Raw genomic sequence first — 21793 nt, 5'->3', positions numbered from 1 at the left:
CCTCACCCTCCAGCTTGATCCAGCTCTTTGTCTTTTTTTTTTCCTTGTGAAAGTCTCATTTGACTTTGGGATAAGATGTTTTCCAGGTAAATGGGTGTGGTTACTTGATTTAAAGTTTGTGAAAGCATCTATGTTCTCATGCAGACTTCTGCTTCACCTAGTCAATAGGGAGACTGTTTTGAAAACACAGCAAAAATAAAATAAACCCCAAAGGAATTTAGTAGTCTTTTCCCTGCCAACTTCTTCAGATCGTACTAGCTCTGACTACTCTTCTATGTTCATGAGCCAAGAAAATTTATTAATATTAGTTATTCCTCAAAAATAACTAAAAATAATGTTTTAATGAAAGAAGGAGAATTTGAAACTATTTAAAATCATTTTAATCATGGCTTACTTGTTTCTATAAACTCAATTGGCACAGTAGGAATCCATGCAAAGTTCCTCCCTCCACTAGACTCTGCTTATACATCTCCGGTTTCACTTTAAATCCAAAGACAAAGTCCTTCCCAGGACAATGCCTGGAAGTTCCTTATTATCTAAGATTCACACCAATTACTCTGATATTGTTCTTTGTTCTAAAGGTACAACATGGTTACAACAGCCCTGTTTTAGCCTTTAAGTATCTGTCTTTATTCATTTGTTCTTAGTTTGTATTTGTTTATAGCAGAGTATATGTGTATGTATATGTGCATGTGGGTGTACATGGATATGTGTGTGGGTGCGTGCATGTGTGTGTAAGTGTGGAGAGTGGAGGTTAGTGTTTGATATTTTCTTCTATTATATTCTCCTTCATTTTTTGATAGCAAAGCCTCTTTCTAAACATGGAACTTACTACTATAGCTCAACTATATGCTGAATGAGCTCCAGGGATCTGCTTGATTCTGGATCCTTAATGCTGAAATAATAGTTGTGTTGTCACTTTACCCAGCTTTTATGTGGGTACTGGGGTCTGAACTCTGTTCTTCATGCTTATCTGGTGAACACTTTACAAACTGAGCCATTTCTGCACTCTACTCAAGAATGTGTTTAAAGACTATCGCATCATTAGGGTTTTACTGAATTCTTTCTTAAGATATTGGTTCTATTAATTTACTTGAAAGTATACTAATGGGCAAGAGGCCTTTGCTAAGTGGATCTTTATGTTCCCTTGGTTTAGGATTGATTATATAAAGTTATTTTGCTTCTACAAGCATCTTCAAGAATTTGAAATGTTATTAGAATTGATGATATAAAAGTGTTTAACATGGATTCTAGTTTCTATGGGACCACCAATTGAATTTTAAAAAATTAATAGGGGGTTTGTATAATGTTATAAGCAGCTGTATCTGGGAGAGATGCAGACTGGCTAGGACTCTTTCAGGTAATGAGGCAGAGAAAGCATTGTCATTGTCTTAATTTTTGAAGGACCCATTGTTTATTTCTAGGAAGGAAGAACTGATGGACTGTGTTGAATGAGGAGATGTTAATGACCAATAAGGAGCCTAGAGAAGAAGATGAGGGTATCCCATAGGACATCCCATAGGCTCTTTGACATACTCTGTAGTTTCTTTATATTTTAAACAGGATTAAATACACTTGAGACTTGTTGACATACTTGAAACCCTCCTGTTAAGATCCTCTGTACTCTGGTTATCAGGATATTTGTGAAAGTGGGTCCTCTGGCCGATGGGTATTATATACATGTGTGGTTAATGACTGTCTTCTGTTATACATATGCCCGAAGTGATTACTTATTAAAATAAGTAATATAAAATGGGGTGGGCAAGATGAAAATGCAGTTAGAGGTGCGTTTTACCAGGACTGATTATCAGAGTTCCATACCCAGGATCCACGTGGAGGGAGGAGAAAATGGACTACTGCAAGTTACTTATGACCTCCACATGTGTGCTGTGGAATGTACACACTCCTCCATACAAAATATCGACACAAAATATACCAAAAATATAAAAACTATTATGAAAAGGAAACTAATATATAATAATGACTTTTGTCAGCACGTATTCCACTTTATTTACATTGCATTTTTATTAGATTATGATATTAGTAATCAATGTATCAAAAGTCAAGAACATACTTGGGTGATTTTTGTGTGCTAAACACTTTGCATTTTGTAACAAAACTGATTCATGTATTCCAGTCTATTAAAAGCACGATTCATCCTTGAAAGCCAAGTTTTCATGAAAAAAGTGCAAATTTCTTTGCTAAAAGTGATCACACTGGGGACACAGTTTTTCCAGCTCATTTTATTAATAAAGTATTGCTTTATTTGGGGTGTAAATAATGGTATAGTGTTTATTGAAAGTATTTGATTTATGAATGCCATGTGTTTTATTTCCAGTTACTATTACAAAGCAGCTCTCGTTTGTGAAGAACAGGGACATCTCCTCATTGTGGATGTGGAAGCTTCAGTGTGGAGACTGGCCTTGGCAACTTCTGTTGGGGTCTTCCTCTCTGGTGCCTTCTGTGCACTTTTACTGAGTTGTCCAAACTGGAGACTAGATGAGAGGTTTCAAGTCCATTTCATAAAGACACTGGTAGCATTCCTGGCTCCCATTTTAAAATCACCTATGCTCCATCTTTTATTATGAAGACACTGGGGATTTTTATTTCAACATTTGAGTTTGAAAATATATGATCTGTCTGTTGTATTGTTGTATCTTATAAACTATTGTAATCAAGTTTTCTTTTAATATGTATTACACACACACACACAAAATATTTTGTATAAGACCTCATATGTATTAATATTACCTTCCAGATAATTAAAAACAATAAGATTTCAAATACAGAATATTACACAAAAATAATATTTCCAGAGAGTTAGCATGCCTTTTAGGAGCCTAATCTTGTTGTTAATCATTTTATATTTAAATAGAAAACAAGGTTTAAAATATGGTTCTTGCATCTCCTCCTACATAATCATGATTGTTCATTTTATTCAAAACTTAGAAGTATTATTTGTGTTATAAATGTTTATAGTAATTATACCACAACGTTCTTTTTTTCTCAATAATAAATATCTTTGTGCTAAGTGTCTACTTTTAATAACGTTCCTTAATCTTTTATTTTTCCTTATCATCAGTTATTATCAAAATCACCCCAATTAAAAACTAAGCATAAAGCAATCACTAAATATCTAATACATTAGAGTTACTGTGTTGATGCTGAGGTTTCTAAGATAAATGCAAAATCTGTGGTGTCACTGTCTTCTCTAACCTTGAAAAATTATGTCAGTAGACAAAAGCTATGGCCTCATATGTGACTTGAAATCCCTTTGTCAGAAGTGAATTTTTACTTATCTGGTGATCAAAGTCACAGACTTCAATAGTTCTTTTTCCACAGATAGGTTTTTATTTCTATTTTACCTTGGCAGAAAAATGTTACTTCGGTAAGTCAAATGTTACTATTTTAACTTACTTTTGTAATGGGGTCATATTTTTTCCTGCATAATGTCGTGACTATTTTATGTAAGTTCTCAGTGGCCACTGTATTTCCTCATCCTGTAATACTGTGAGCCAACATCATCCTTACAAACTGTATGGGAATATCCTGCCAACTAGATGCTGAGAAGCAGGTACAGGAGAATAATGAAAATGATGATGACAGCAGTAACAGCAGAATCAATGATAGGCATCATTTGCAACAGACTATATTGTACCTTAATGTCTAACTATGAGATATGATATTTCTTTTTACCTAGTATTCTTCTCCTATTACCAACAGGACTGGGAACTTTTATGTGTTGTGGCTTTTCAAATACAGTTTTTCCGATATGGAATGAAGTCAGTTGAGTGATTCCAATAAAGCTATCTAGGAGGAGATGGTTTTCCACAAATCTTCTTTCACAAAATCTGTAATGGCTGCAGTAGAACAGCAATCCCATTTTGCCATATTCAGACAGAGATAGCTGCATCCAGTAATACTCCCATCTAAAAATATGTACATAAATGTCTTCTGATATCTGGATCCTTTCTACTCACTCCATTCTTGATATACAATATAAACAAATATAGTAATTTGTGATATGCATAAAATATGCCTAACAAATATATACAATTAAAGAAACACAGGTCCAGTTACATATCATGATAAAGAAGAGAGTTGAGAATTTGAATAGCAATGCAGAAAAATCCCAAGTTTACAAGTATGTGAAGCAAAAAATGGGTAACTTGGGTAAAGGATACTGTTTTAGTCTTTAGGTGTACAGAGGAGAAATACCAAGGGTGGCTCATGGATGAAGTTATTCATGGGAATCATGTGTGTTGTAGTACAACTTGAGTCCTTAGAGGTAAAATTTTACCAATGAGAGCCAACAAAGTGACAGATTTAGTCTCTGTGTAAGTTCAAGGAAAAGACCAGTATATACTCCCAGGAGCAGCAACAAAAAGAAATTAGGGTAAGACAAAAATCACATGAAATCTTCACAAGTGACAAAGGCACATAGACCCTAGTAAGCAGCCAGTTGAGGAATTGGAAGTAGCACTCATACTGCATACCCCATTCATAATGCCATAATATTAAACCCTGCTTCCTCTGATCCATCAAAATTCAGGAAAAGAGGTCAGGTTAAGACAAAGGTAGCACTGTACCTGAGTGAAAACCCATACTCAATCAAATTAAAATCCATTATGACAAAACTACAAAGGGAAACTTTAGGTACTCCTCATGCCCTGACAATTATAGAATAAAGGGAAGGGTGCTTAGTAGAGTTGATATTTAAAACAATAAATAAATAAGAGCTGATTTGCATGCTTGAGTTTTACTTTGTCTTAGATTAATAGAATAGCTGAACTCTTGTTCTTTTTCTCACGACAGCCTCTCTCTGGAGTTGGGAATATTTTACTAATTTCATTATGCATCTAAATGCTGAGGATAACTTTTCATATCAATCCTGTGGTATCTCCTTGTAGTGGATATAAATATGTTTTTGTTTTGACCCCAAGTGTGGGATGGGTAACAGACTTATGAGAGGGCGGGTGATGTTTATCCACTTGCAAGTCAAACCATCTCATGTGGGGGCTTGGTTTTCCCCAGATGAAAAATATCCTAGTACAGAGTCTGAGAGGTGGTATATATATGAGCCCAAAACATGAGGCAAGGCTTTCTGAGTCTTGGTATTGTTTGGTCGTTCATTGCTGTACTTCAAGATCCTCCAAGAGAGAACTGCTCTAGCAAAGGCTTCAAGGCTCTGACCTCCAGGTGCTGTTCCAGATTCCAGCAGCAACTGTGGTGGAATTGCTGGTCTGCTGACATCCTGCAGACTAAGCAAGGGGAATTGCTCCCAGGAACTGAATTCAAGAAGGTCTATGTCTGCGTTCCCCCCAAATCTCCTTTCTCTCCTATCTAGGGTAAGTGGGTTGGAAGGGAGGTATAAGTATTTAAAGAACTCCAGGTAAAGTAGGTTTGGAAAAATTGGAGCCTACATCTCTTAGTATTGTCAGTAAATATTCTTAATGAAAAAAAAAAAAAACCCCATGGAGTAAAAATTTGATTGTATGATTTATTACAGCATGTCAATTAGTGACACATGAACATGATACGGATGGTGCCTGCTTAACATATTTACATTATAATACATTGTCGAGGGTCATCAAGAACAGTTACATTCTGTCATACAATACGACATTTTTCTTGCATAGATAATAGGTCCTTTTCCATATTTTCAGAAGGCTAATATTATTGAAAAATCTTTGTCAGATGTAGAGTTGGTGAAGATATTTTTCCCGTCTGTGGGCTTTCACTTTGTTCTGTTGACAGTGTCTCCTGCCTTAAGAAGCTTCTCATTTATTAACTGTTGACCTTAGGGCCTGGGCTGTTTGTGTTCTGTTCAGGAAGTTGTCTCCTGTGCCAATGTATTCCAGGCTCTTCCCCACTTTGTCTTCTAACTGATTTAGTGTCTCTGGTTTTATGTTGTGGTCTTTAATCCACTTGGACTTGAGTTTTGTGCATGGTAACAAATATGGGTCCAATTGCATTTTTCTACTTACCAGGAGATTGGGATTAGAGTGAGGATATCCTACTGAGACTCTAGGTAAGAGAAATATAAGAGATGGGGAAATAGACAGACCCAGAGGGTTCTAGTAACCTACAAGAAGAACATCGTGTCAGGTGGATAGGGGCCCAGGGGGGTATGCTCAAATTATTGCACTAACCAAGGACAATACAATAGTAAGCATCAAACTCCTACCCTGATCTACCCAATGGACCAGACATTTTCCACAGTTATGTGGAGAGTGGGGACAGACTTTGACATAAACTCTGGTGTTCCATATTTGACCACCTCTCCTTGGTGGGAAGGCCTGATGGCACTCAAAAAAAGAATAAGCAGGCTAGCAAGATGAGACTTGATAACCTATGACCATATAGTGGGGGAGGAGGTCCCCCTTGGTCTTAGACCTAAGGGAGGGGAATAGGGTGAAAGCGGCAGGCATGAGGAATGGGAGGGTACAAGTGATGGGATGACAATTGAGTTGTAATCTGAATAAATTAAACAAAAGAAAAATCTTGATGGTGCATTTTATAAAATATGATCATATATTTTCATAAATTTATTCACAATATTTCAATTTCTTTTTTATTCTGCCTACATTTATCATATCATGTCATTTTTGTTAGAAGGTAAAATATAAGATATATGATGTCAATGAGAATGTACTTTTTCATACATGCCTAGAAATGTGGATTTTACTCTTTATTTCCTCCCTCTCTGTCATAGTTTATTCAAACACTGAATTTAAAAAATTATTATGAATATTTCATATATATATATATACATACAGGAAATAATGGTATCGACTCCAGTGTACCCATTACTCATGTAATGAAATAATTTATTTATAAAAACAGATGAAGCCCTCTGTACCCCTATGTTTACTGCATCTGCTAATTCATCCAATGGACATATAATTCCACATTTGACATTTACTAGTTTATGAAGATGGCAGTTTGAATGTGAATGGCACCCATATGCTCATGTTTTTGAATACTTAGTCACTGTCTAGTGGAACTCTTTGAGGATTAGAAGAATTAGGAGGTGTTGCCTTGTTGAAGAAAGTATATCTTTGGAGGTAATCTCTGAGGCTTTAAAAACTCAGGCTTGTTCCAGACACCTTCTCCTCCTCTCTATCTGTCTCTCTCTGCCTGCTGCCTATGGCTAAAGTTATTAAATGTACTTTTAAGACCATACCTACCTACCTGCCACCAGTTCCCACCACAATAATAATGAGCTAAGCCTTTGAAGCTGTAAACAAGCCCCAAATTAAGTATGCTTTTCTATATTTTGTCTTAGTTCTTCTGTTTCTTCACAGCAATAGAAAACTAAGACAATGACTCTCATATCAGACTCACAAATCAATTATATTTAATATATTTTAAATATTATATAAAATAATTTTAGTTATATATTTTTATGAGTCTTGCTTTCTTTTTGCAAGCAACCATTGAGATTCAACTGTGTTAATATTAGTTCATTAGTTTGGGTTACTGTGTGGAATTTTTTACAATGTCCCATTATTTTTTTCTTTACACACACACACACACACACACACACACACACACACACACACACACACCTTGTATGACCACAATTATGACTTGTTTATTTATTTATATTGAATTTTTCATGCAATAGATGTTGATCATATTCTTCCCCTTCTCCCAAGTCATCTTAGATCCCTTCCCTCCCTACATACCCAACTTCTCATTCTCTGTATCTTAAAAAAAAAAAAAAAACCTAAGTACACATGAGCAAACAAACAGCAGGCAAAACAAACAGTAACAATGAACAAACAGCAATGACTTTGATTTGTGCTGCTCAGTTATTCCAGGTATGGGGCCTACTCTGGACCCTGGTTGATATATTCAGTGATGCTTCATTGGAAAAACTCATTCTTCCTTTCCCAACAGGTAGAAGCCAATCAAGATTGGCCTTGTACTCACTTTTTCTTCTCAATGCTGGAATTCTTTTTCTTGTTTGAACTCATGTAGGTCTTACGTATGATGTCACAGTCTGTAAATTAATCTGTCTTGGTAGGTCTAGATGGTCTTTCTTGAGTCATCTCCCACTTCTGTCTCCTAGATCTTTCTGCCTCTTCTGCATTGCTCCCTGACACTTTGGGGGAGGGGTGTGATACAGACAGTCCACTTAGGGCTGCATGCTCTAAAGTATGGTATGCTCTGCCCCTTTTCTGGTTGTAGGTCTCTTTATTATTTAATATCTACTATAAGAAGAAGGTTTTTGAGTGTGGCTTGAGTGAGACTCTGATCTATAGGTATAGCAGTATGTCATTAGGAGTCATTATATTCCTCAGACAGAATGACAATAGTAGGTTTTCTTGTAAGGTCCATGCAGTGTCCAGATTTATGCTCATTAACAGTGCTATATAAGCATTCCAGCTCATAAATCAAGCCTCATATGCAAGTAAATGGTTTGTTATTACCACAATACTTGTGCTGCTATTCCATCTTTGGGTATATCTTTCAGACAACTCACTTTTATAGTGCCCAAAGTCTTCCACTATTTTTCAAAGAGGGAACTGGAACATTTAAGACAGATTATTATGTGCTTAACAATAGTCTTATTGTGTTGTAATTCTTGTGTCATAATATTCAAACCTGAAAATTATAATTAAAAGGACTCATTTCCCCTAACCATCTGTTGATAATTATTCAGCAAACTTATGATCATTTCTGGAAAATGATAAAAATCCTAACACTCTCTAACAGGTTATTACATAATACTGTCTCTGTTTTTCTTTGTCTCTGTAATATCCTATCCTGCTAAATAAATATAGTGCTGAAAAGAATACATATAAAATTAGTATACTGATAGAATAAAGAAGGAAACTCAACAAAGGTTATTCTTAGTGCTGGGACATTTTTATATAATAGGAGGGAAAATAAACTCCATTGGAAAGATATATTATGAAAATAGGAGTTGGCTTTCTGTTTTCTCCAAATCCCTGCCCTGTCCCAGGGAGTGGCTGACTATGGCAGCACAGTGACCTTGACAAAATTCTTTACTAACTTCTGAATGTGTCTGTAGCTGTTGGACGAAAACTCAAATATTCTGTGATTTGCTTTTCAATAGCCAATAAATAAACTCAGAATTTATTTTTCTTTATAGATTTTTAAGTGGTAGAAATATATACACAAGCCCTTGGTGAAAATTATGAAAAGTAAAGTTGCAGACAAGGTTAAATTAACTTTATTCAAATTAATGTAAAAATGATATCATATTGGGTTCTTAGAATATCGTGTTATGAAAATACATTATTTCAATCCAAGATGGTATGATTGCACACGGTGCCTGATCCTTGGAACAGCAGTGACTGCACCGTCACCAAAGGCCCATACTGAGAGCTCCAAAACACAATGCTGGTATTTCCCAGAAAGAAGAAAATCCTGTCATTTGGATGGTCCATGCCTTCCCACCTCAAGCCAAACCATGGGGCCATGCTCAAGTGAGCTCCCAGAGACCCAGCACCAATGCCGCTGCTGCTACAGCTGTTTTTTGGGTTGCAGCCTGGATTGGTGCAGGCCATGGAGATAGCATTTGAGGATGGGGTGCTATTTGAGTCAAGCCCGAGTTAGGACTGCATGGCCCAAATCACAGGCCTCACGGGCCTCCTCCCATGGCCTAGGCCTGTGGTCAGTGGCAAGGGCTGGATCATGCAGAAGTGGATAATACGGGCAGCACCGAGGCGGGGCCCATGGCAGATGGAGCACAAAATGTAGCCAGATACTAAGGAGATGTGAGTCAACAGAGCCACAAGTTCCTCTGGACAAGAAGCTGAGCTGGGGTAAGATCAATGTGTCTGTGATCAACTCAATGAAGACTTTGAGGAACCTCCTCTTGCCACCGGTTTAATGGCCCACAACATTTAATACCCACAGGAGTATGAGGCTATCCAGGCCTTGATGGCCAGCAACAATCTGAAGAATTGAATGGGAGCAGGCGAGCTGGGCATGAGGACATGGAAACAGAAGAGCTGACCCTGAGGACACAAGATCAGGAGAGCTGGCCCTGAGGATACAGGAGCAGGTGACCCAACCACGAGGACAAGGGAGCCAGATAGCTGGACCTACCCTTAGGACACAGGAGCTGGAGAGCTGGCCCCACCCCAAGGACATGGGAGCTGGAGAGCTGGCTCTGCCCTGATGACACAGAAGCATAGGAGCTGTCCTCCCCTGAGGACACTGGGAGGAGGAAAGCCAGCCCTACCATAATGACAGAGGAGCAGGAGAGCCAGCCATGCCCAGAGGACACAGAAGTGGGAGAGCAGGCCCTGGCCTGAGGATGATCAGGCCCTGGCCGGAGGACATTGGAGTGGGAGAGCCGGCCCTACCCTGAGGACAGAGAAACAGGAGAGCCATCCCTGCCCCAAGGATATGGGAGCATAGAGAGTGCGCCCTGTCCTGAGGACAAGGGAGTAGGCCCTGACCCAGAGTTCTGAGTTGACCTCACCCCAACATCTACCTCATGTATGATCTGCTGGAACACATGAAGGAGCCAGACCTGCAGATTCAAAGTTTAAGAATTTCCTTGACACATGGTAACAATGTTATATTGAACAGTAGTCCCAGTGAGGATCTGGTAACAATAGTGTAGGCCTTAAACCAGACCCATGACATTTATCTATGAACATTTGAAAGTAAACATATGTGGATAAAAGGATATACCATGTGATACACTATAGTTTCTGTGACAAGTAAAGAAAACGACATTATTTCAACTGAGTGAGGCCTGGAATCAGGTAAAGGTTGTTTTAGAATTTAATTTTTGGGATAGGGAAAATTTAGCCATATTTGGAGAAGATGAGTTTGCTGAATGGAGAGAGCTACAGAACCAAAAAGGACGGTAATTAAAAGAGATTTTCTGAAATATTCAGTGAGCACTTAATTTGAGGGATAATGTGGGTGATGTCCTGCCTTGATCTGAACTGGGTTTTCTTTTATTCTTTTCTGTCACTCTATTCTATCTCTGTCTTAGGTAGGAATTTTCCATTCTTAATGACAAGAGATGGCCCTGTCTTCTCTCTGCTAGAAGAAAGACATGAGGGCCTGCATAGAAGACAGAGTACTTTGTGAAAGAAAGATGTCCTTCATTAAAGCTTTGGTTCATACATGATACTTATGCATTAAGTTGTGTGATACAACACAGAAGGGAGTCTGTATGTCCTTCGAGCCATTGTAGAATTTAGCTCGGGCTAATGGTAGACCTGGAAAGAGTTGGAGTTTGCTTCTGCTGAAGGAGGTTCTGTAGAACATGGAGGATAATCTAATAAACACTGTTATGCACCACATCCCACAGGAAATGGACACACAGAATGGAGCTATGCACCATGGTTCTTCTATAGAAACAATGACAAGGACTGCCTATCCATAAACATGGCATGGTCCACATGGCAGTGAGCTACAGGCACAAAGGAGTCTCCATTGTCTCTGTCTTATGTTTCTGACCTGGGCAGTTCTCTCAGGAACTTCTACTAGGCAGAAGTCTAGTGCAATATTTCAGAGGCAGATCATTTCTGTCCTGCCAGCTTTGATCTGTTTGTGTAAATGTGTGTTTTCTGGCCCTCTCCAAATGACCTACTGTGATGATGACTGATGGCTAGTCACTTTTATAATGCAAACCATGTCCCCTGAGCACCAGGCTATTCCCTTTAACATATCTCAGCCCTTACTGGATAGATTACCATCTCTTTTCATAAGCTTTCTGACCTTGTCTTAAGCTTTACAGGCCAAGATGATGAATTTATGGAGTAATGGTGACTATGCATGAGTTATACAAGAGAGACAAATGAGTATTAGCTGTTGACAAAGCAGAGAAGAAAATATTGTTTTCTACACCTTTGTTAGCAAAGACATGATCCATATAACTCCTCTTCAGTGATTTATCCATAAATCTTTCTCAGTTGGTAAAAGCCCCCCATTGCTCCTCCAAGCCAACACTGTGTTTTTGTAATGCATTATTAAAGCCATGTCAGTTTCAAAATGCAGTGTGCTTGGGACTTCACAGCAGGGTCATTTTACCTTCTGTTTCTCCAAAATTCTCCAAGGGCTCTAAGGACATATTGGCTCCCTTCTGTATTGTTCTGCACAACTTACTGCATATACTCCCAGTGTAGACTAAAGTTTGATGTCGATATATTTCCTTTGCACAGTCATCCTACGCTTTCTATGTAATTGGAGGAAAACTATTTTAAAAGGAACTATAGGACTTGAAAAATGGAGCTATTTCCATAAAAATTATATTCAAAGCAATAATTTATCTAGAGCCCGGAACCCAAAAATACTTGAATATTAAGCTGTGGTTCTACTAACTAGATTTAAAGAGATTTGCTTTCTTTTTTAGTGTCTAGAAATTAGAAGTATATTATTTTTAAATCAATTGTTTCTTTCATTCTTTTTGATCATGACAAAGAGGTCTGGCTAGCAACAGTTTTGTGGACTTTCTGGGCTATAATCAAGAGAAACATGAGTCCCCTCTTTTTGAGAATGACACTTTTCCACTATCCATGGTTCTCATATTTTCTCAGTTGGAGTTCAGAACCAAAGAACCAAGATCAGCTCATAACACATCCAATCAGTCCCCACAGGATTGAGACATTATCAAGTATTACAATGGGCTAAGAAACTAAAATGTTTCATAGAAAATAGGAGGTCTTATACATACAAGTAAGTTGTATCTTTGTTTTAAGTCTCCAAAAAGAGGCAAATCATTTCAACATGTAGAAAGAAAAATAATCATAAATAGAAAGGTACTTTGGTGAAATTTTATTGTGGAGATTTCAGTAGTCATTGTCTGGTGTGGGTGATGATGGTCATAACAGGAAAGAGGCTGAATGTAGGTCAGGTTAATTTAAAGCCACTTTATCAGCTTTGATTTTTGCTCCATGAACAAGAGATAGATAAATTATCTTTCTTTAAACCTGTGGTATATGACATAACTAGAACAGTCCTTCAGGTAGATTAGATTGTCAGTAAAGCATTGAGTGGATTAAGGAAAAAATAGGTTGGAAGGACAGTTGTCAGTTAGGCCACTCAAAGTGTTTAGGTGAAAATAATGACTGGACTTAAGAAAACAAGAGTTTCATTATACAGGTGGATGTAGGAGGCTTTTTGACAACTGCATAGGATATTTCCAGGTAAGTTAAAAAATGTCATTCAAAAAATAATGAAGAAAGTCAACAGTAATGCCATTCAGTGCAAACTTATTTCTTATTCAAAGCTTGTTAACCTAATATGTATTACTCTTTAAGTTATTTTATTACTAGAATTTGCAAGAGCTGATAAGGCCCATGACTAATTTAAAACATTATTGTTGCTCTGTCTTCCTATGATATAGTTTGTGATTCATCTCCTTTAAGTAAATGGAATCAAGAATTTCAGTCAAGTTCAATATTAGCAGTCTGTTCTTCAGAAATGGAAATGTCTCCGGTAAGGTCATGAGGTAGAAAGCAGACTTGTTTCTTTACTTGTTATCACTGCCCATGAAGACATGATTTCACTGTGGAAGGAGCCCTTGGTTTTGCTTTGATGCTCCTAGAGAAATGTTTCCACATATTGACATATCTGAAGGATGTAGACTAGCTCAAGGTTAAAGGTGTCCTGAAGGAAACCATGAAGCTAATAGATAACTAAAAATTAATTTGGGGAAATATTTCATAAATAACACACAATGGAGAGGACATTAGTTTTTGCTTAAAGTTAAGCCAAATTGAATTTGAATTCCTATCTCTTCTGTCACTATCCAGTTGGAAATCTCGTTGGTCTTTGCATAAGGGTATATAGTTAGAACAACTTCCACGAGTGTTCTGGCAACCAGAGGAAAGATTAAAGGGCTTTTGAATAATTCATAAATAATGCAATAGTAAAAAACAAAATAAAATAACAACAACAAAACCCCAAAGAAACCTTGGAGGGGAAATTTGGCAAATCTGAATGGTCTACTAGCCAGAGCAATGGCATTTAGAGCTTGGTATTAGGGTATAGCTGGCTTGTAGGCATGAAAATTCTATTGGCCTTTTGTATTTGTACTGGATGGGGTAGAAGGGATTAAATATGACCTGGAATGTGTCTATTAGATGTTGGAGGTAAAAACTATATTTTATTGATGTTTAATCTTTTAACCTTGTGGTATTCTCTGTTTAGCTTTCCTGTTGACAGCTTAACATCAATCTTGTATGTGGGGATAAACTACCTGAGGACTTGAATTTACTCTCTGGGACACTTGAAATAGTTTCTTTCCCCTCTACTCGATCCTTGAGTTTTTTATATACCCATTCTCAAGACTGACTTGTGTCAAATTTGTAGCTTCTATCTGGAATAAAAGTAGCTAGACCCTTCTTCTGAGACATTTTTTTCTATTATTAGGATGGAGATACATTTGTAAAAAAAAAGTCAATATATGGATAAAGTAAATTAATGGATGTCTTTATCAGTACTTGTAGAAACTAAACTGTTAAAAGTAGGACTAGGATAATGACTCAGATCTCCTAAATTTGGACCACATCTCCCTTAGAGTTCCCTAACCTCTTCTTTTTCAGAACACTTTAATTCACAAAATCATCACCAATTTAATAATTTTGTTGCTATAGCCTTTTCTATCAGAGTTTTTTTTTTATGTCATTACTAAGACGTTATTTATGTCAATACTATGTACTCCACCATTTCAAAATAGGATTAAGTACCTAGGTCATGAAAGGAACACGCTTTTTATGATAAATCACATGCCTTCATTAAAAATAGAATGATTGCTTATTTCCTCAAAAATTATTGATCTCCATTATGATTTTTAATTAGGATTAAGAGGGACAATTCTGTAATTACATGATATGGGATTTTGGTCTTTGATGAAATAAGCCCCTCTAGCAAGGTCACTGTTTTTAGGGTCCAGGTACAATTTAGGAGGGCACATTCTAGTTATTTAGAAACATGCAGTATTTTAAAAACAAGAGAAAAAATTGGAAACAATATGTGATAGAGACAGAAAAATGTTAAGGCAAAACATAAACTACAGACAGAGAATAAAGAAAGACAGAAATCATTTCACACTTTCTCTTCTATGTATGATTATGCTTTTTAAAGTTTAAATATTTTTAAATATTTATTTATATTATGACACATATATACAATAAGCTGCATGTAGCAAGAAGAACCACAAAACAATCAGGAGTTAAATAAATGTTACATTCATAGCGTTTTGGCTATTTGTATTTGGCAGCCTTGAAGAAAACATCTTTCCTATTTTGATGAGTCTAAAACTCTGAAATCCATATCTATCATATCTCATCATTAACAACTTAAAACACCTATTCAGACCTAAAAGCATCACAACCACAAAACAACAAAGCTTAATTGTAAAACTAAACAATCTGGTCTTCATCCCCATCAGAGACTTGAGAAAGCATAAAATTACTTTACCTGAGTAAAAAAGGGAGTGCAGGTTAGCAGCTTCCAAAATGAAAACTTAACAGAGACAGTTTGCTGTCTGAACAGTCACCCAAAACTTTCTATAATGTTCAAGCATCTTCTTCAGCTTTCTGGCCCTTTATATCTAAGAGATATATTTGTGAGGCCGGAACTACTGAGGACATACTTACCTTGTCTTGGCAGAGTTTGCCAGTCAGCTCTGCCTGTATCCAAACTTGCCCATATTTAGGCAGAATTCTGTCTGTGGCAGAAACAAGGACACTTTCTCCAGTGGCTTGTTTGCCACATTTGAAGCCATCTCCATAAGGAGATTGTTTGACACTCATCATCCTTTTTGAGGTAAGCTGTGTGTTGCCAGGAGTTACACTGTCTCATTGTCAGTGAATCTTTAAAATAATAAAATATCTTTAAATGCCATATTCTGTATGTCTCTGATATTTTTAAGACATTATCTAACTATTTTACCTTATCTTTCTATAAAATTATATCTATGAGTTAAACCTAGCATATATATTCTAGTGATAAAAATAGACTAGTAACTGACATAACCATGATTTAATCAACTAGCAATTAGCTTCTATTGGAATTAAACCTTGTATTATAACAACTAACTTGTGTAGGTACAATACTGATATATCTATCTATATCTATCTATCTCTCTATCTATCTATATCTATATCTATATATTACGCGTGTTTGTGAAGAATAATCTTAAAATTGAATTCTATACCAATGCATCTAAAATTAAACTTATTTTGCATTTATATAAAATTCTATATCAATGAATTAAAAATAACCTTGTAACAAGTAAGTCATTAAGTTTAGGAGATTCAATAATCTACTTTTTGTACTGCCATCCCTATATATTTCTATATTCCCTCTTCTTTCTTTTTAAACCCTATCTCCAAACCTTAGAAAGAGAGACAAAGGAAAAGAGAGACATCCCTGAGTCCAACCTCACCCTGTATATGACCAATAGTAATTTATAACCAATCCCCAATGAAAATCAACATCTATACACCCGAAAAGCAACCAAAAACCTACCCATCTCCACCTAAGGGAAGTGGGATATTGTTCTCTTAAGGCTTCTTCCAGATGGTTTAGGACAAATAATATGTTTGTAGGGGCACTATAAAATTGGGGAAAATGATTATACAAGTTAGGAATAGCATTTGTGGTCCAGTTTCTAAATGATGAGAAATTCTAGGCTTAATTTAAATCTTGTGTGAGACAGTATAAAATGCTGGAACAATTGGTATTGGACACTTTCTTTGAAGCTGTTTGGGAAGCTGTCCTGTTCTGACAAGAAACAACAACTGAATCACTTGATGCTGGAACATGAAGGATGCAGGATATCAGAATTCTGCATGCTGAGAGGAACGATTCCTTTCAGGTCAACTTCATCATCAGTGTCTAGTTCTTTTGTTCTTAAAACATATAATTACTCACAAGCATTATTCAGTCCTAAGATTATAAATGTATTAGGTATTTATGATGCACAGAACTATTAAGACTCATTCTCTGATCTTTGTATGAGCCCAAGAGAGACATATGTAAATCTTTATTCATGCCATATGAAGAATGACATCTAATAATAAATCACAGGGATTCTGTAGGCAACAAGAAATTTTGTCTATGGTTACACATTCATGTCTCAGCCAGTCTCAGAACTATTCCCATGTAGTGGGATTAGCAATGTAAGTTATCTGCTTGTTGTGCCATGTGAATACTTCAGACCTGTTATTGTAGCCCCCTCCTTCATCACTTCCAGATCTCACTCCCTTCCTCTGTCATCCCCTCTCCCTCTCTCCCCTAGTCCTCAGAAAGTGGAGCCCTCCTCCCTTAAGATCTGACCTCAGCCTATGAAGTCTCATCTATACTACCTCTATCATCTTCCTGTGTGACCTGGCAAGGCCACCCTGACAGGAGAAAATGATCAGCATGGAGCAGGGAGTAGAGAACATGTAAGAATTAGTCCCTATTCCCCCTATTGTGGGACCCACAAGGAGACTGTGCTGCCTATCTACTCCATCTGGGCAGAGGATCTAGGTCCACATCATACATAATCCATGGCTGCTGCATCAATCTCTGTATTGTACTGTGTTTATCCTGTATTATGTAGCTAATGTCTCTTTATGAGTGAGGAGATACCATCCGTGTCTTTCTGGGTCTGGGGTTACCTCACTCAGAGTGATTTTTTTCTAGTTCCATTTATTTGCCTGCAAATTTCAAATTTTCCTTGTTTTTAATAGCTTAGTAGTATTCCATTCTGCAAATGTACCACAGTTTCTTTATCTGTTATTCAGTTGAGGGACATCTAGTTTGCTTTCAGATTCTGGCTATAAGGAATAAAGCTGCTATGAACATAGTTGAGCAAATGCCCTTGTTTTTTGGTAGAGCATATTTCAGGTATAGGCCCAGGTGTGGTATGGTGAGTCTTCAGGTAGAATTATTCCAAATTTCCTGAGGAAGTGCCTTATTGATTTTTAAAAAGTGGTTGTACAAGTTTTCATTCCCACCAGCAATGCAAGAGTGTTCTCCTTCCTCCATATCTTTATCAGCATGTGTTTCCAATTGAATTTTTGATCTTAGTCATTCAGATAGATGTAAGAAGGAATTGATATTGAATTGATATTGACTCATTTTGATTTGCATTTCCCTGAAGACTAGGGATGTTGAGGATTTCTTTAAGTGTTTCTCAACCATTGTTATTCCTACATTGAGCATTCTGTATTTAGTTCTTTACCCCTTTTCAAATTGGGTTATTTGGTTTTTGTTGTGTTTAATTTCTTGAGTTTTTTAAAAAATATATATTTTGGATATTAGCCCTTTGTCAGATGTAGGTCTGGTGAAGATCTTTTCCCAGTATGTAGGCAATTATTCTTGTTCTGTTGACAGTGTCCTTTGTCTTACAGAAGCTTTACATTTCATATGGTCCCATTTATTATTTGTTAATCTTAGAGCCTTAGGTGTTGGTGTTCAGTTCATAATGTTGTCTCCTGAGCCAAAGAGCTAAAGGCTCTTACCCGCTTATTCTTCTAACATATTTAGTGAGTCTGGTTTTATGTTGAGGTCTTTAATTCATTAAGACTTTAGTTTTGTGCAGGGTGAGAGATATGGATCTATTTGCATTATTATACCTGTAGCCATGCAGTCAGACCAGCACCATTTGTCTTTTTTTCTATTGTATGGTTTTGGCTTTTTTGTCAAAAAAATCAAATGTCCATAGGTGTCTGGGTTTATTTCTGGGTCTTCAACTTGATTTTCCCTATCAACCAACCTATTTCTATGCTAGTACCATGCTTTTAAAATTACTGTTGCTCTATCATAGAGCTTTAGATCAGGGATGGAGATTCCTCCAGAAGCTCTCTTGTTTTACAGGATTTCTTTAGCTATTCTGTGTTCTTTCTTGATGTATATCAAGTTGAGAATTGGTCTTTAAAGGTCAGAAACCAATTGTGTAGTTATTGTGATGGGAATTGCATTGAATCTGCAGATTACTTTTGGTAGAGATGGCCATTTTTACTATGTTGATTCTCTAAATCCATGAGCATGGGAGATATTTGCATCTTCTGAAATCTTCTTCAAATTCTTTCTTCAAAGATTTGAAGTTTATTTCATACAAGTCTTTCACTTTCATTGTTAGAGTTACACCAAGAAACTTTAAATTATTGTGGCTATCATGATGTGAAGGGTGTAGTTTTCCTAACTTCTTTCTCAGCCTGTTTTTCATTTGTATACAGGATGGCTACTGATTTTTTTGAGTTGATTTTGTATCCAGCTACTTTGCTGAAGGTGTTTAGTAGCTGTAGCATTTCTTTAATATAAATTTCAATCACTAATGTATATTATCATATCATCCATGAGTAGTGATAGTTTGACATTTTCTGTTCCAATTTGTATCCCCTTGAACTCCTTTAGTTGTTTTATTGCTCTAGTTAGAAACTATATTAAAGAAATATGAAGAGAGCAGGCAGTCTAGTCTTGCTCTTGATTTAAGTTTCTCTCTATTTAGTTTGATGCATATTGCCTTTACTATGTTAAGGTTTGTGCTTTGTATCTCTGCTTTCTCCAGGACTTTTAACATGAATGGGTGTTGAATTTTGTCAAATGCTTTTTCACCATTTAAGGAGAAGATGGTCATGTGGTTTTTTTCTTTCACTTTTTTTTTTACTGCATTTTAATTTATTCTTAGTATAAGAAAAATAACTAAATGCTGTGGCTCAGCCATTAAAGGCTAGGCTCTTCCACTTTTTTATATGATGAATTTCATTGATGTATTTCTGCATATTAAACCACCCCTGCATGCCTGGCAGGATTCCTACTTAGTGATGGTCAATGATATTTTTGATGTGATCTTGAATTCAGTTTGATAGTATTATATTGAATATTTTCCTAACAATGTTCATAAGAGAAATTGGTCTGAAATTTCTTTTTTGTGGAATCATTCTGTGGTTTAGGTAGCAAGGTGCCTGTGGCCTTATAGGATGAAATTGGTAATGTTCCTTCTGATTCTATTTTGCAGAATAGTTTGAAGAGAATTGGTATTAACTCTTCTCTATAGGTCTGGTAGAATTTTGCACTGAACCTATCTGGCCCTTCCTTTTTTTTTTTTTTTTTTTTTGTTGGGAGATTTTGTTGACTGATTCTATTTCCTTAAGAGTTATGGGACTAATCAATTTGTTTCACTTATCTTGATTCTATTATGGTAATTGATATCTATCAGGAAAATTGTTCATTTCATTTAGGTTTTCAAATGTTGTGGCTATTGAAGTAAGACTAATGATTCATTGGATTTCCTTGATGTCTGTCATTATGTCTCTCTTTTCATTTCTGATTTTGTTGATTTGAATACTCACCCACTGCCTTTTAGTTGGCTTGGCTATACTTTTGCCTATGTTATTGATTTTCTAAAAGAACCAGCTTTTGATTTTGTTGATTCTTTGAATTTTTTTTTGTTTCTAATTTACTGATTCCAACCATGAGTTAAATGATTTCCAGCTATCTATTCCTTTTGGGTATGTTTGATTTTTGTTGTTGTTGTTGTTCTAAAGATTTCAAGTATGGTGTTAAGTTGCTAGTAGAGGATCTCTCCAGTTTCTTTATAAAGGAAATTAGTGCCATGGAATTTCCTCTTATCACTGCTTTCATTATGGCCCATAAGTTTAAAAATATTGTGCCTTCAGTTTCAGTACATTCTAGGAAGTTTTATTCCTCTTTTTATTTTGTCACTTACCCAGAGGTCATTGAGTAGGGAGTTGTTCAATTTCCATGAATTTGTAGGCTTTATGATGTTTCTGTTGTTGTTGAGTTCCAACTTTAATCTATTGTGGTCCAATAAGATGCAATGGATTACTTTGATTTTCTTGTATCTGTTGAGGTTTTCTTTGTGACCAAGTATATTGTCAATTTTGGAGAAGTTTCTCTGAGGTTCTGAAAAGTGTCTATTCTTTTAGGTTTGGGTGAAATATTCTTTAGATATCAGTTAAGTCCATTTGCCTCATAATGTCTATTAAGTTCATTGTTGCTCCATTTACTTTCTATCTTGGTGATCTGTCTATTGGGAAGAGTCCGGTGTTGGAGTCTCCCACTATTAATGTGTTGGGTTCAATATGTGATTTAAGCTTTAGCAACAATTCTTTCATGAATTTGGGTGCACCTGTATCTTGGGCATATATGGATTCAGCTGAGATACCATCTTGGTATTCTTTTTCTTTGATGAGTATTACATGTCCTTCCTCATCTCTTTTCAATAGTTTCGGCTGAAAGTATATTTTATTAGACACTAGAATGGCTAATCCAGTTTGGTTCCTGGGTATGTTTGCTTGGAATACCTTTACTGTGGGTTAATGTCTATCTTTATTGCTGAGATGTGTTTCTTGTATGCAGCCAAATGATGGACCCTGTTTTCACATCAATTCTGTCAGCTTGTGTCTTTTTACTGGAGAGTAAGCCATTGATATTGAGAGACATTAATGACCAGTGGTTGTTACTTTTTTTTTTTTTTTTTTTTTTGGTTTTTCGAGACAGGGTCTCTCTGTGTTAGCCTTGGCTGTCCTGGACTCACTTTGTAGACCAGGCTGTCCTCGAACTCATAGTGATCCACCTGCCTCTGCCTCCCGTTATTTTGATCTTGATGGTGGTAGAGTGTGAGTGTATTTTCTTTCTTTTGCATTTGTGCACGTGGAGTTCTTAGTGTCCTGAGTTTTGCTGAGTGTAGTTATCTTCCTTGAGTTGGAGTTTTTCTTCTAGTATCTTCTGTAAAGCTGGATTTGTGGTTAGTTACTGATTAAACTTGGTTTTGTCACGGAACATCTTGTTTTCTCTGTCTATGGCAATAGGAAGTTTGGCTGGTTAT

The sequence above is a fragment of the Acomys russatus genome, chromosome 6 (assembly GCF_903995435.1).
Source record: "Acomys russatus chromosome 6, mAcoRus1.1, whole genome shotgun sequence".
Lineage (NCBI taxonomy): Eukaryota > Metazoa > Chordata > Mammalia > Rodentia > Muridae > Acomys > Acomys russatus.
Note: the sequence above shows the minus strand (reverse complement) of the source record.